The sequence below is a fragment of the Lissotriton vulgaris genome, chromosome 5 (assembly GCF_964263255.1).
Source record: "Lissotriton vulgaris chromosome 5, aLisVul1.2, whole genome shotgun sequence".
NCBI classification, from domain to species: Eukaryota; Metazoa; Chordata; class Amphibia; order Caudata; family Salamandridae; genus Lissotriton; species Lissotriton vulgaris.
The window spans coordinates 424,266,756-424,273,142 of NC_141693.1; positions in this window are offsets into that span (position 1 = coordinate 424,266,756).

Here is a 6,387-nt window from a genome sequence, read left to right on the forward strand (position 1 = left end):
TTAACGGGTTAAATGTCATTATTTGTAAAAAGAAGTACATAATAACACAGGGATGCAGGCATATTGTTGACTCACAGCCTAGCGACTGTATCCATGTATTAGCTTGCTGATCAAGTACCACAACTCTCCATGTACAGCATCTCACATACCAATAGAGTCTTCTTCTCTTCCCGATGCTGCTGAAGGGTAAAAATGGTGAAACAAACCACATGAAGACGTACACCCCATGTCCTCTAATCCACAAATCTGTTCATCTCAGCAGAGAGGCGGGGGATAACATCAGTGGTGAAGATCGCAGATTATCAGCTTGCAAGACATTTATTATCTCTGTAAGTGCATCTAATGAAGGAGGAAGGTATCCCAAATACTGAGAATTTGTATTTCTGTGGGCAGATAAAGTTGCTCTCTGGCTGCATGCTGTGTCTCGGCTAGCAAAAGACTTACAAATAATTGTAGTTTTCCTGAAAAAATAAAGAGACCTTGAATTCAAACCACCTGAGAAATGTGTTTGATAATACAATATACTGAACCGTGCACTCAGTGGAGCTGGCGCATCCGGTTTCTAAAAATCAAAAATTATGCTCAATATGCACAGAGAGCACAAGAGCATTCTTCAAAATTATACAAAAAGCTGCAACAATAACATTCAACAGAGATCCCCAAACAGTGCATTTCAGGGATGAAACAGAGAAAGTTCTCAGAGGTGCGTGTCTAAAGAAAGGCTTGTAAATCATGCACATTTTAGCCATTTCAATTACAAGCAGCCCTTTGAGTGGGCATAATCGATTTAGGGACTGACGGGTCCCTTACCAGACCATAAACATGTGAGTTGGCATTTTACTGCACCACCTGCACTTTCCAGCTCAGTTGCTATTGATTAGCTAGGCTCTGGGGTATAGCCACCCAGAGTAGCAAGGTAACACACAACACAGTGACTACGCCACAACAAGAAACCCCACCCTGCATAGCACATGCTGTCACTGTAAATATTTAAGGCAACAATAATAATACAAAACAATTGACATTTAAGCGATCAGTAAAAAACAGATGAAATATTTAGAAGAAAGAACCAACAAAACTATTTATCTTGAAAGAATACAAAATATATTTTATTAGTAATCATTTCAATAACAAGAAAACTTAGTCATACTTTTCTAATCATGTCTACAATCAAGCATCTCATACAGTCTACACTTAGTTTAAAAACAGCATTTTAATGACAAAAAACTGTTCATAGAAATTGATATCTAGTTTTCATGTCCATAGACAAACAGTGTGGCACAATAGTATTAGTATATATTCTACGTGTGTTTCAGCACTGGAGGGGCGCCTTCTTCAGGAAAGGCCACAATCAGACTACGATGATATCCAATTTTTATGATAGAGGTCACCAGGTTGCATCTGTCAATTGTACAGCGCAGTCTCTGCTTAAAGCTGTCATTTTTGTAAACTTGACAGAGTGTGCATCAGATGCAAAAATGTAGTTTGCAGTTACGTCAAACGTAATATGATGCTGACGTAAAGATGCTTTAAGACAAAGTGAAACTGATGACGGAGGATTAATCACGATACATCAAGCGATTCACAGATTAAATGATGTTTGTGGATACTACACAATCTCAGGAGAAGGAAATCCTCCTCAGGCTGTCCCCATGTAGTCACAACGCTTACCATTAGAACTTGCATTGCTGTGTCTGGCTCATGTCCGAACCCATGATCCCTATGCTCGTGTTAAGAACGCAGCTGGCATGGGCTCTGCTGCAGATGCAGTGTAGTGTAGTCCTCGCATGTAGGCAGCCATCCTGCAAACAGAGCAGGGCATGAAGCTGTGGGTGGCTGTTGCACACTCGCACAGGCGGAAAAGGAAGCTGTGACCATTTCAGTACTTTGTTTAGCTGGCACGGTCTGTGCGCGCTGCTGAAACCGGCTTCAAGGAGACCAAGTCATCAGCTTGTCTTCAATAGGAGAGCACAATGGGTGCATGCACAGATCAGTGGCTGTGTACTTTCCTTCTACACTCTATTGTCAGGCAACACCTAGCGGGTGGTTGGGCTGATTCACCCTCAAATTTAGCTGTTATATTCCTGAAGGAGATAAAATCCCCCGTTATTAGGTGAGTGCGCTGGTAAACTCTGTTGGTGGAGTTTTTCGACAAACTTCGTGCTACAAGCAGAGCGCGGAGTGCCAAAAACGTTGCTAACTCTGCAGGAGGAGCGGAGTTTACGTCCCTCGCATAATCCTGATAGCATTTAACTTTACTTTCAAATGCTAGTTCAAGGAAATGCTGACAGCTTTCATACTAAATTGAGTCATCAATCACTACAGCAGTATCATCTTTCGTGAACACTACATTCGGTTTTTGTAGTTCACCTTGACTATTTTTGATATGAGGTTGCTTCTATGTCATTCAACCACACCTTTTTACTTTATCAATGAGAAGTTAAAAAATGTTGTTATGTCTTTTGATCCATATGTATTTTGTTTTAGAACATGTACCTGAAACATGAGCAATTTGTTCACAAACATCTTTACAATATTTGTAAGTAGCGGATGTTCGATCTTTTCCTCTAGATATGGGCTCTCTAGTGTACAAAACATTCACTCTTAGCATTAGCACAGCAATATCTTGGTTTTCTTTCTGTTTCTTGCACTTACTAATCCAGAAGTTTGAGGTTGGATTGTTTTCTAGATATTTAATACCATCACCTTGGACTTGGAGATTTTTCCCATTTCCCAAATTACTCTTTTCATCTCTCCTAAGCTGCTAACTACGGCAAATCGTAGCTCCGGAATCTACTGTCCATAATGTTAAGTTTGTGGGTTTGAATAATATTATACATTTTTTCATGAATTCTTTCCCCTGCATACATGTAAAAGTGTGCAATGTACAAATGTAGAGTTTCTCTGAGATATAGTAGATTGCTGATTTTTTATTAAGTCAGATTGTTGTATATAGCTATGGTATACTTAGGCACCCATATGATCCTTTGAAGTAGAGGAGGCCATCACAGGTGTATGCAGGTAGGTGGAGGAAATGCATGACATATTTCTTTTTAGTATGGTCCAGGATGGTGAGAGTTTTTGCTTCTGTGTTTGCCATTTTCAATTTAAATGACAGCTTATGAACCAGATACTGGCATAATATTTCAACTTTTTGCAAGGGCTTGAGAGCCCAACTTGTTAAAACCTCATTTATTTGGCTGTTTCTTGTATGCCATATATGTGGATCATGGTTCAAACCAAGGTATCTCTCACTGTCACCTGGATGAATGTCTCAATATTTTGTTTTTCAAATTGCTATAGTTTGAAGTTATCCACCAGGATTTTGTCTTTGTGGCGACTGATGAAGAAACTGTGGGTCTTTTTCACATTTAGTTTTAAGCCTGTTGTTTTACAGAGTTTTTCAATGATGTTCAAATTAGTACTCATTCCTTCCCATGTGTTGCTGAGTATTGTTATATCACCAGTAAAGGCTAGAGCGGTGATCTGTTCATTAAGACTATCTGAACCAAAAGTGAAGCCCTTGCCGTTTTTCTGAAGATCACATATTAGGGGATCCATGGTAATATTAAACATTGGGGACAATGAGTCACCTTGTTTTACTGCATATTTCATTGGTATTTCTGGTGTAGATTCATTATTTTTGCCCGTCTATGAGTCTGATATTATATCTCGGATGTATGACGAAATGCCTTTCGAGATTCCATAAAATATGACCATGGCTGACATAGTCAAAAGCTTTTGAGTTGTCTATGAAGACCACTGCTAGTGAGTGTTTATTACTTCGTGCCACTTTATTGATATTCTGAAGTAGTGAGATTTTCGAGAGAACCTCTTACTTTCATGAAGCCTTTTTGCCTCGTATTTAAATTGACGAATGAAGTATGTCTTTTGGTCAAGATTTTTGTAAATAACTTCATGAAGGCTGTACCGATTGTAATTGGTCTCCAAGTGCTCATTTTGTTTAGTTCACCAATTGGTCCATAGGGGTCGATTAGGATGGCGGACAGAAACGTGTTCCGTCCGCCGAGTAAGGTGGCAAGATACTCCGGACCTGTCCGCGGAGAAACCGCAATAGCGATTAGGATCAAATCTGATAGAAACGCCGATCGCGGCGGACGGAGCACAACAATCTCCGTCCGCGGTGGTTGAAGTACACCTGAGGCCGCGGCAGGCGGACGGAACCAACATAACACCGACCGCCGCGTACGCACATGACCCGGATAACAACAACCTCCCCCGCGATACCTGCGTAGTGTCCGTGTCCGCAATTAGGATAACTCCGCAAGTACCCCGGTAGCCACCGCGATCCACGTCCGCGGCGGTACCAATGCTACGAGAAACCGTGCACCACTGCGGAAGTCCAATACGAACAACATCCCTACAGTCAAACCAATGCCATACATTGCGACAGAATACATCACCAAACACAGGAAAATGAACGACCACCCACCTGACACATCTAAACCAAACACAAGACACAAAGACCCACCCCCAAGAACCGCATAAACCACACCTGCCAACACACCCACCTATCACCTGACTGCCAATCAACATTCACACAGGGCCAACACACAGACTATAAATTAACTCCCACCCACTCCAGAAATCCTCTGCATCACAGCATAGCTGCTAGCAGGAGACACCACTTAGCCAACAGCATAAAACAGATATCATACACATTACCCACACCCAAACACACCCTGTACACAAACACCCACCACACCATCCCCAAACACCACACACCAGCACCTCCTAATTCACACAAACACACACCCCGAGCACCATGGCACCCAAGAAAACCCTAAATTCACCGACACCGAGTTAAGGTTTATGGTCGATGAGATTATTCGTGTCGAAGGCCACATTTTTGGGGCCCTAGTGCAGCAGACTAGCATAGCTAGGAAGAACAGCATGTGGGACCGGATCGTCACCAGGGTCAATGCCTCCGGGACCGTCCCGAGGACGAAGCAGGAAATTCAGAGGCGGTGGCACGACCTCAAGACCCGGGTGAAATCCATCAGAGACAAGAACTTCCTCCGGGCCAACCACACAGGCGGTGAAACCCCCCCGGAGCCTCTACCGTACACCGAGTGGGAGGAGAAGGTGCTGACCATCCTGCACCCTGAGACCCTTGATGGACTTGATGAGGGAGAAGAGGCTGGTAAGTACCAACCAAGCACCACAAACACAACAACACGGTGTGCCTCACACAACTCTGAAGACACATCTCCCAGACCCCAAGGCATGCATGCATTCCACATAGTCACCAACGTCTAAACCACTCCTACAGGCCCCCATGTCCATAGAGAGGGTGCTGGTGGTGGGTGGGGTGGGTGTGTGAGGGAACGGAAGTACAACTCCCAACAGGCCCCCATGTCCATAGAGAGGGTGGTGCTGGTGGGTGAGGTGGGGTGTGTGAGGGGATGGAACTACAACTCCCAACATGCCCCCATGTCCATAGAGAGGGTGGTGGTGGTGGGTGGGGTGGGGTGTGTGAGGGGACGGAACTACAACTCCCAACAGGCCCCCATGTCCATAGAGAGGGTGCTGGTGGTGGGTGGGGTGGGTGTGTAAGGGAACGGAACTACAACTTCCAACAGGGGCACATGTCCATAGAGAGGGTGCTGGTGGTGGGTGGTTTGGGTGTGTGAGGGGACGGAACTACAACTCCCAACAGGGCCACATGTCCATAGAGAGGGTGCTGGTGGTGGGTGGGGGTGGGTGTGTGAGGGAACGGAAGTACAACTCCCAACAGGCCCCCATGTCCATAGAGAGGGTGCTGGTGGTGGGTGGGGTGGGTGTGTGAGGGAACGGAACTACAACTTCCAACAGGGCCACATGTCCATAGAGAAGGTGGTGGTGGTGGTGGGTGGGGTGGGGTGTGTGAGGGGACGGAACTACAACTCCCAACAGGCCCCCATGTCCATAGAGAGGGTGCTGGTGGTGGCTGGGGTGGGGTGTGTGAGGGGACGGAACTACAACTCCCAACAGGCCCCCATGTCCCTAGAGAGGGTGCTGGTGGTGGGTGGGGTGTGTGCCAGTGCCGACTGAATGTCAAATATAAATAAATGTACACGTAACGGCCACATGACTCATCCTCACATTTTTGTTTTGCAGGGGATCCTAATCTGACAGCTGCAATAAACACCAGGCCTCCAGCATCACCACACTCAGAAGTGTCAGGGGACGATTGGCCAGCCACCTCCGGGGCTGAGGATGGTGCCGGCTCAAGCAGCCAGCCAGGGACATCTGGCTCCCAGGTCACACCTGCACCAACAACTACTACGGCCTCTGGCATTACCACAACACCGGCTACTGTGACCTGCACAGCTACCTCCAGCACCACCTCCACCACCACTACTACCACCACTTCTGCCCCTGCCA